General features: G+C 36.3%; 1 long non-coding RNA gene across 1 annotated transcript in view; it reads right to left on the reverse strand.

Annotated features, from left to right (window-relative positions):
- Positions 1-734: 734 nt before the first annotated feature.
- Positions 735-10,307, reverse strand: part of LOC143692284 (uncharacterized) — a 140,331-nt gene continuing 130,758 nt past the window's right edge. The window contains exons 2-4 of the long non-coding RNA XR_013180163.1: positions 6,207-6,349; positions 4,113-4,208; positions 735-1,195 (exon numbers count right to left, since the gene is read on the reverse strand). This is a non-coding gene — a long non-coding RNA (uncharacterized LOC143692284). The remainder of the gene's footprint in view (positions 1,196-4,112; positions 4,209-6,206; positions 6,350-10,307) is intronic.

Consider the following 10,307-nt stretch of genomic DNA (forward strand, 5'->3'; position numbering starts at 1 on the left):
AGATTCTCATCTGTTTAAAATAGTACCATACATTGTAGTCTCAGGAATTTCTCTTCAGTTTCAAAGACAAACACAAAACAAGGGAACTACAGTTTTAAAGTGTGTTCCCAGTGCCTGCTAAGCATGATCCAACCAGCTATGAGTGCCAGGATCCTAACCTGCTGGTATGTGGTGTCCAAACACAGCCTGGCTGTAGGGATGTTTGCAGTCAGGCACTGTGCTGTTGCTTGGAGCTGGAATTCAGGAGAGACACAATTTACAAGTATCAGGGGGAGATCAAGCTATCTCAAGTGGGCTGACTCTTTTCCAATATGGATTTGTGTCATAAATAGAGAAAGCAAGATGGTGTGCCAGTTTTGGACATCAAAAGGAATTGAGACATTAGGAAAAATTTCTTCTCAGAGAGGTATGTTAAACATTGGGATGGACTGTTCAGGGAGATGGTGGGGTGATCATCCCTGGAGGTGTTCAACAAATGATTGGAAATGCCACTTAGTGCCATAGCCTAGTTGACATGCAGTGATCAGTCAAGGACTGGACTTGATGATCTCAGAGGTCTTTTCCAACGTAAAGGATTCTGTTAATCTATGAATAGGGTATTCTGCTAGCTCATTACACAGAACTGAGGTTCAGACATGCATTTACTTAGCCAGAAAGCATAACTGTGCCCTACATTACGTGCAGCACAAAGTGGAAAAAAAGCCAAAACAATTCCAATTTTATTCTCCAATTTATTATTTTCTAATATAAAACATTTGTAACAAGATTTGGTGAGAACTCACAGAGGGGCAGATTCAGTAGGATTTTAAGATATATATTATTTTTGTTTGTCTTTGAAAGAGAAAGTTTTTTCTTAATATGTATCAGTATTTTCTATTATACACAAATTTAACCCACCACTGATTCACTGCAGCTATGTAAACTCATTGTTAGCTTGACAGAGCTTACTGAATTGAAAAATAAAGATTGATTTTAAAAATATGTTTACTGGATGACTGTGATAAAAATCCATTTATCTTCCAGATGAATTGAGACCACCTTCCTTCCAAAATTAAATACCCATCTACTCTCTCCTGTTGCTGAATGCTGTATGCTTGCATGTCAGTATATCCCTATCAGCAGTGAAGTTATCTAGAACCTGAAAAAAGGAGGTTTTCTTTCCTGCAGAGTTGTGCCCCAGGACAGTTAATGGTATCTGTGAAAGAAAAGTAACGATTTGTCATTATCATTCAAAAAGTTAATCTTGCATTGGATAAAGGATTTTTCTTTCAATTTAAGCCTGATTTGCATATTCATTGTTAGCTGGGGTTTATATAAATGTGACTAGTTTAGATATGTGTACACTGTTTTCCAGATACAGACCCAAACCTGCACACAAGTCCAAGTTCATCCATGCCAAAAGTACATGGACTTTGGGCAAGACTCAACCATTGCTAATAGGACAGCAAAGCACACAGCACTGTTCAGTATGACCCCCAGCACATTCCTGCCTGGTCTCTAATCAGTGCCTACTGACAGTAAAACTGCTACCTCACTCTGTGAAAAACTGTGCACATTTCCAACAAGGCAGTTTTTTGTGGCTGTAGTTCTAAATGTATTCTACTGATAGCATTTTCCCTCTAGGTCTGTAAAGGAAGAAGAGTGATTAAAAAAAACCAAAAACCACAGTATAAACTTAGCATTAGGGATGATATTCACATTCCCTATCTCATCTTTTCCAATAAGAACTACAACTGATGACTGTACTTGTTCATTCAGATAATATTCACATGCACACACAAAAAAAAATGGCAAAAAGCTATTGCAGATAGATAACACCAAGAGAGAAATAAACAAATGTACAGTTTAGAAACCTTCTCTAGCTTCTGTTTTAAGAGGGAAAATGTAGCAAACACTGAACAAAGGCCTTATCTGAATAAGAGACATAAAAGTGCTATTTGATAGCCCTGCTGCTCTCAGTAGAAATCTTCTGGAGAAATGCTTGCTCAGTTCCCAGAGAAATTCAGCCCTTTTGTGAGAGATCTCCCTTTCGTACTTTACTTCCTTTTTAATTTTAATTTTTTTGAACTACAGAGGATTTCTGTTTAGGACTAAATGTAGACAGTCATACTGTGAATCAGATAAGCTGCATACTTGGCAGACAAAGAATTGGAAAGTGTGATGCTTCTGGCTTCAGGTTGCCCTTACAAGATCCTGTCTCTTTATGAAAAGTTTCTCTTCTGAAAATCTCCAAGCGTGGATTTTTTGAGTGTTCACAATGTTACAAAGTATGTGTTTTAGGAAAACGTAGATAGTAATACCCTCTCCCTTTATTCTGGTATTTTTTTAATGAAAAAAGTACTTTTTTCATTAAAAAAAAAAAGAAAAGTGAAATAAGGTACCTGAAAGGTTATGTCATGGTGTAACCCCAGCTGGCAACTCAGCTCCAGAGCTGCTTGCTCATTCCTCCCCCAACAGCAGAATGGGGGAGTGAATCAGAGGAAAACAAGTGAGAAAACCCGTGACTCAAGATAAAAAGCAGATTAATAGGGAAAGCAAAAGCCACGCAAACAGGCACAGCAAAACAAGGATTCATTCACTGCTTTCCATTGGCAGGCAGACATTCAGACATCCCTAGGATGGCTTGTGGGATGAGGGAAGGTGCAGAAAAGGCCTTGATACTATAAAAGAACTGTTCAGTGATAACTAAAACATCTGTGTATTATCAGTACTGTTTTCAGCAAATCTGAAACACAGTCCCATATCAGCTACTGTGAAAAAACTTAACTTTATCACAGTGAAAACCAGCATATTCATCACTCATTCGGCCAGTAAGATAAAACTAAGTGCCTTATGAACGACATTATATTCCTTGTTACAATCCCATATAGAGATGCCCTTTCCTTGCAAGGTTCTCTTGTTTCTCCAGTAGTAATTAACACCTGTACTGCTTCTACCTCAGATGTTACACAACATGCTTTGAGGGTCTGCTAAATAGGACAAAGGTTTTCATGGGGCATGGATGGGTCATTTTTTTTTCCTACTAGGAGGGAAATACATGATTCACAGAGTTTCAGTGGGCAGAGCAACTTCTGCAGTACACAACAGCTGGAAAAATTAGTGCACTGTCATGAGAACTGCCTGAGAACTGTTTTCTCTTTCACTGTTCAAGGATAAGGCTGCGGAGGAGCTGTAGAAATAGTGATGAATTATACTGCACTGATAAAACTGATATGTACTAGATGATGCAGGCTTGTCCATGCCTATACAGAATCATCACAGAATGGGTTGGTTTGGAAGAGAATTTTAAAAGGACATCTAATCCAACCTCCCTTATCAAGATTAAATGAAACAGTGATTAAAAAAGGTGTGTGAAGAGTATCATTTATTTTCCAACCACTCTAGTCACAGATTTCTGGCAGTGTCTTCTGCAATCCAGATCTATTTTCTTATTTTCCTACTCCTAAATTCAATTAATTTATTGCATGGAGTTCATGGTCTCTGTGTGAAGTAAAAGCTATTTAATTATTACTTTTTAAAATGTAATTAACACCTGCACTGCCCCTGGCTTGATGCATCACACTAGTGAAGCTCCACCATCCTCAAGAGTGTATAACTGAGAGAAGAAAAAGACTCAATGTAATTTAGAATTAATAAGCTTTGTCTTTATAACTTTATGAAAAGCTTGAAATAATTTTATGAAACTTTCAAGCATATTTAAAAGAAGTGTGTATCAATACGAAACTATAACTGAAATTTTATTTCTGGTCTGAAAATCCCAAGACAGTTAAAATGTAGAAGTGAGCACACCACTTTTACAGTAAAGCTGGACAGTATTTTTCGTAAACCTAGAAAAGACACCGCTGTAAGAAACTTTTCCTTAAAAGGAAAGCAGTTGTTGTAGTTGATACACTAGCTACAAATCGAGATCTGTAACCACAAAGTCCCTAGAGATCTACAAACAAAATTCTTTGCAGAAGTCCTAGCGGATAAAAAAAAATTGAACAGCAATTTTCGGGTCACTCATACTTGGAATCTAATTTCCAACAGTGCCAATGTATAAAAGTGCTGAAACATTTGTTTTCATCAAAATGGCTGTGTTCACAGAGCTGTCTGCTGCCACAGATGCTCACCTGCAATCTGCGCTGTGTGCTGCAGACTGCAGCTCTCATCCTTCCCAAACCAAGTCCAAACATGCTGTCTGTACAAAGGGCATGGTGTGCTCTCTCCTAAAAGAAAGAAGAGTAATAAAGGTCAGCAGGGAATGTCTCTGACTTTTTCAGTGCACCCTAAGTAGCCTTTTCTATCTACTCAGCTTTATCGTTGGAATCAAAAGTAACCTGGCACGGGGCAGAAAAAACTAAAAAGAATAGTTAAATGTAACCCTTTTCCTGGGTTATCTCGGGTGAGCCACTTTGTGTTTCACTGGACTTCACACTACTCACGAGGCTGATGTAAGGACAAACACATTAAATGTTGTCAAGCATGGGAATAGGCTCCACATGGAGAGATCACATTTCCATCTGACAGACTTGTTTTAACCCTGAGAGGAACACAAGTAAACTTAATAGCCAAAATGACCCAATATCCTCAAACTAGAATGTTAAAACATTTTTATCTGAAACATAATTTTCCAGTAAGTAACTATGCAACCCTTAGCAGTATGTTTTCTAAAGCCCTACCACTGTCAGATACAAATTATTGTTCTTCTTATATGAGTTATTTAAATATCAAGTAATTTCTTTTTCTTATAAAAGACTGTCCTAGTGGTACTAACTCTAATTTGTAGCTTAATCAATCAAAATTCAATAATTAAATGAATCCTTACACTAGAAATTGAAATGCTACAGTACAGTTAAGCATTGGTTCCAGTAACTTTCACAACTAAAAAGAAGGCAAAACACACTACAGAGGAAGCTGGAACAATGAAAAATGAAAATACGCCATTTTTTCGCCCCGGCATTTCTGAGGTTTACAAAACTGGAAATAAAATTCATAGATCGGCCAGGATAAGTTGGTATCAGTTATTGTTGGAAAAATTTTATATTAGCTCTGTAGATTTTTCACTACTGATATGCTGTGCACATTCTTCTATTAATTAATAATTTTAAAATTATTTTTATATTGAAAGGTAAAACTCAATTAGAATAAGTTATCTTTGTATAATCCTCTTACAGTTTACCAAGACCAGAAGTATCTGGAAATATATTAACAATTGCTGAATCATACTAAAATTAAAAACTACTTATGATTATTCTTTTTCACTTTGAAATTCACATTCTATACACTAATATATTTTAGGCTACTTTCACTTCTAAATGTATGTATGCATTTTGCCACTGGAAATATTACCCAAGTTGTAATATAACCCTGATGAATCTTTTGTGGAAATGCCTTGCAGAACAAATCTGCTGTTAAAAAGTCACACTCAGAAGTTCATCTTTGAACTCCTCTGGTGTGACATAATCTTAGCCTGCAAAAACAAATAAGGGAAAAATAAGTATTCCACAGATTCTTGGCATGCAAAACCTGAGTCCTGATAATCACTCTTACAGCAGCAGGCAAGTAATTTCCTTGAGGCTCAGATGGCTTTCCTGCGTCTGAACTCTGCTGCATGGTATTTTTCCACTTATCCAAACAAAATATTTGCAGACTGGAAAACAGCCCATATGCAAAGAACTAGCAATGTTTGCAGACAGTTCTGTGTTAAAATCGTGCTTTCCTTCTCATATGAAGATAATTATCCAAGACCACCTCTCCCTGGACCAACATACTTCTTTTTATTAAAAGTACTAAGTTCTGTACTGTACAGAACTGTACAGTACTGCTACAGTTCTGAACTGTACAGAATACTAGTGTTCAGTTCTAAGTATGCATCATTTCAGTGAGTGTTTCAATAGTTCTCTATCTGTTACATAAATGTTGAATTTGGGTGAACTAAAAACTAGCTGAATTATCATTCTAGTAAGCCTCAAAACTGAATTTTCTCTTTAACAGGAAGAGTATGGTACAATAAGCATGGATATATTCCTGTAATGTGGAAATTCCAGGGTACATTTGCTTGTGCTGTCTTGGATGGTGCTTGTTCTACCATCATGTATACGTATTCTTAAAGTTTAGGAGAGTGAATATGCACATTCATTCAGATTCTCTACTGTTAGGTATGTCCAATGCACACAGACTGAAAGCTGTGCCTCTGTGCTGATGAGGACAGGGGCATTTCTTACCTGCCTTCTGCAAAGTTTTAACGTCAGTTCTTTGGTTTTGGTTATGATGGCTCCGTAGTCAGTAAAAGTGCTGAAGATTGTCTTATGGTTTTCAAACCTTTTTCATCTTTCTCATTTCTGCTGCCTTATTGGGAGTAGAAGTCCTGTCATTAGAACAAAAAACAAAATGCTTAGCTTTCATTTAACAGACAAAATAATTAAATGGCAAAAGACTAATAGAAGCTGCTTAAAGTCTCAGGGTTTTGGAATTACAAATAATACTTCTAGCTACATAGCTTTCTTCACTTTTTTCACAGAAGCCCTCTTTTCCCCTTCTAAATACATAAATATGAAAGGAAAAGATGTTTTAAGTAAAAGGATGCTGTCAGACTTTCTAAAGCTTACTGAAGTTTGTTCATAAATAAATGGAGTGGCATTTAACTTGATTAATTCCCTCCACCAAGGAAGGCTTATGCCATTTAACTTGTTACTTATTTTATGCTGCCTTATCTTCAGGTTTTATCTTCAGAATTACAAACATATTTCCAAATTAAAAAAAAAAAAAAAGAAAAAAAAAAAAGATGAAACTGAGTTTCTGTCAACTTAAAAAAACTAAACCCAAAAAAAACCCCAAACAAATTACAAAACCTCCCCAGCCCAGGAAAACCATAAAACACATAAATTGGATGAGAAAAAGTCTATACTCTGTCACCATACCCACAAGAAACAGAAAGCATTCACACATTGACTACCCCAGAGCATGAGCCCCAGATAGCCCAAATTCAATCACTTAAGTAAGGCCTGGTTCTTCAGGCAGCTTAGTGCTCCTGCTTATTGGTGATAATTGAGCAAGTACTGCAGCAGAATGGAGGATACCTTTATTTATAATTTATATTACATATAAAATTCTCATGATTTTTTATTGTTGCCATAGAAGAGAGGCTGTTTTTAAAAGTCTGAAAAGTTAGAAAATGGAGAGTTTGTGATAAAGAAAGGCTTATCAAAGGTGATCTTCATTCTGATATTAAAGCAGTAGGTGAGACTCGCCTGTGTGCCTTCATCATAATTACAATTAGAGTAATTGTTCTCAATTTGCATTCAGATTAGAGGCTGCCTTACTTTTGACATGTATATTACTGCAATGAAGGATACTGCCTCCCTTCCTCCTTTGAAGTCTGATCCTGTTTGAGTCACTTAAAATATCTTCTGCAAATTCTGAAGCACAGCTTGCAAAGAAAACCCTGTGATGAGGTGGCATCCATTTGTATTACAGTGAACTTTAATTCTACATTAAACTACCAGATTGTAGACATTTCTTGTCTGTACATAATGGCTGCAATTTAAATTGTGTTTTCAACAAAGTACTGTTTTTTTCATTATATTTTCCATTTTAAAAATTAATTTTTTTCATTATATTTTCCATTTTAAAAATTAATTTTTTTCAGATATCAGAAAGCAGGGGACTGGTAGGCAGAAAGAATTCTTTGCCAAAAATCTGGCTTGAATTTTTAGATGCCAGTTCCTTATGATGGTGTGTTTGCTATGTGGACAAAGCCTTTACTGCCTAATCTGCAACCCTGCACAGTAACCCTGTCACCCTTAGTAACAACTGAGTACTGACAGTATCGATAATCAGTATCAACAATCTCAATAATTGGTACTGCCAGCAACCTAGAATTTTCAAAAAACACAATCCTAAAGCACTATAGCACCAATTTTTGTTTCATATACAGCTCTGATCGTACAACGCAACATTAAACATTTGACAAATGGCAGAATAGAGATTATATGCTTAATCTTGCAAATTGTCTTCAAGGAGGTAGCAGGAGATATTTGGATTTACAGCCACTCAGCAGGATGCAGACAGTGCAGAGAAGGCAGCTGCAGAGTATGCAGATTGCATAAACTGTAATTTTGAATCCAGACAAGACCTCTGTTTAGTTCAATCCTTAAAAGAGAGCAAGCAAAAGATAAATGTTTAAAGGAGACAATAAAATTCTGCTTTGTAGTCTTGTACTAGCACTCAGTATATTACTTTGGCTCTTAGAAGCATGCACATTTTGCACTGTTTTCTAAAAATTTTATTATAATCTGACTGTTACCACAGAATGGAGAACTAATTCCCCAATGCTTGTGTTGCATAACATCTATTTCAGCACATCCTTTTGATAGTGATCCACAGTTTAGTAACACATTATTTCCTGGCCATGCAAAATTATTTCCTGGTAACCTTGCAAGACTTATTTCTACAGTAATTCTAAATTGTGCCTCCTATTAACTAATGTTTATTTTCATGCTTTTACGATTAAAAATGTCATACCCATAAAAAAAAAATAATTTTCTGAAGTCTAATAAGGTCTTGATGATTCAGCTTCAGATATTGAAAGCTGCTAAGCACCGTCCCTGAAGTCAACTTCCACCTTTAGAGGTTTTAAGTCCATTTTGCTTGTTTCCTTCCTTTTTCACAGTTCTTCTGATATACGCATCAGTTACCTTTGCACAATCTGAGTGGATTTTATAAAAAGCAAACCTCCAACGTATGCTGGATCACATACATCCTTTGGTTATTTTACTGTTTCAGTTTTTAAAAGAAATAAATTAATGCCAAAGACTGGGCTTTGAGAACACAGGAATTGGTTGTTACTGAAAGCGAGCTGTAAAAGTACAAATTACAATCCACATTTTTATTCAGCCAACAATCAGCATATATCAGTATTCAGAGTTTCATTTACTTTCCTTTTGCCATGAAATTTTTTAGCAAAGATCTTCCTGAATTAGCTGAATAAACAAGCAATTTCCCTGTATCAGAGATTTTATTAAATATAAGTTTTTTTATAAGCCAGAGTATGGTGCAACATATGAATTCTCGTTCCAAAACAATTGTCACATTTGCCAAGTAACTACCATGTGAGAATAAGTCAAAGTTTCTCTGTAGAAGTGAGAGAAGAGAAAAATACACTGCAGATGAATAAATGGGGTAGATTAGTCTTGGTATGTAAAATTTAAATACTTTTCCTGAAATTCCTAATTACTGGCCAGACAATGTTTCCAAATGCAAGCTAATAGTTGGTTTTGGTTTTTTTTTAATATACCAAATATTCTAATTTGCCATTGTTATCACTAACCTTATAATTTCTGAAATCTCTCACTATTTCAATGATCTAACCAAATACAGCTGTAGTTCTCAGTAAATAATCTAATCTGGTAATCTAATCTAATCAGATTATAATGCTAAAGCAAGCACTGGAGCATGGAAACCCTTAGAGGGCTGTTTAGTTGCTTGACCAGTTCCTCTAAATTCTGCTTCTTTTTTGCCTTCCTTCTGCCATCCTTCCTCTTGCCTTTGCTTTTCTCTTTACTGTTCCATTCTCACACTGTTTCATTTATGGTTTCTGTACCTCATACCATGAGTAAAGGAAAAACCAGCTCCCTCAGCAGCAGTTTAATAATTGTTTTCTTTCAATTCAGCATTAAGTAAGTGTGGGATATAAGATGACAAGAGCTAAGATGAAACCCTGCAAAGATGTTCATCATGTCTTCTGACTGCTCACCAAAGTTAACTTGGTGGAAAAAAACAGTCCAGTCCTTTACAAGACTAAACACCAAGTCACTCAAAAAAATTGTCTCCATCTGAACCTCCACAGTTTCCATTTAGTAAGAGCTGACAAAGCTGCAGCTAGGTCCTAGATGGGACTGCCCTAGCAGATCCATTTGTGCCCGATCCCAGTGTTTAGTCATATATTTCCACCAACCAATCCATGTTGATTCCAGGTGGATAAAATCTGTTTTACCAAAAGGTGCTGCATACCCAACCAGTAAATAAAGTTAATATAAAATTCTCTTTTCACCCATTCCAGGGAGAGCTAACTGGAACTATAAACCAGTCCTTCCATATTTTTAGGCAGTTGACACTCCTCTCTCCTCTGCCTCTCCCTCTCTTTTCCTCCCGTTCTCTCTCCTGTCCTTTCCCTCACCCTCCCCCACTACCAAGAGATAAAGTCTCTTCAGTCCTAACTGGTTCAGATAAAACAGCTTTCAAGTGCTAGCCAGTTTTTTTCCTATTAAAAGCTGAAGATCATCTACCATTCCTAAACAGCTTTATCTGAATTGGATTCTCTGTCT

Source organism: Agelaius phoeniceus, chromosome Z (genome assembly GCF_051311805.1).
Source record: "Agelaius phoeniceus isolate bAgePho1 chromosome Z, bAgePho1.hap1, whole genome shotgun sequence".
Classification (NCBI taxonomy): Eukaryota; Metazoa; Chordata; class Aves; order Passeriformes; family Icteridae; genus Agelaius; species Agelaius phoeniceus.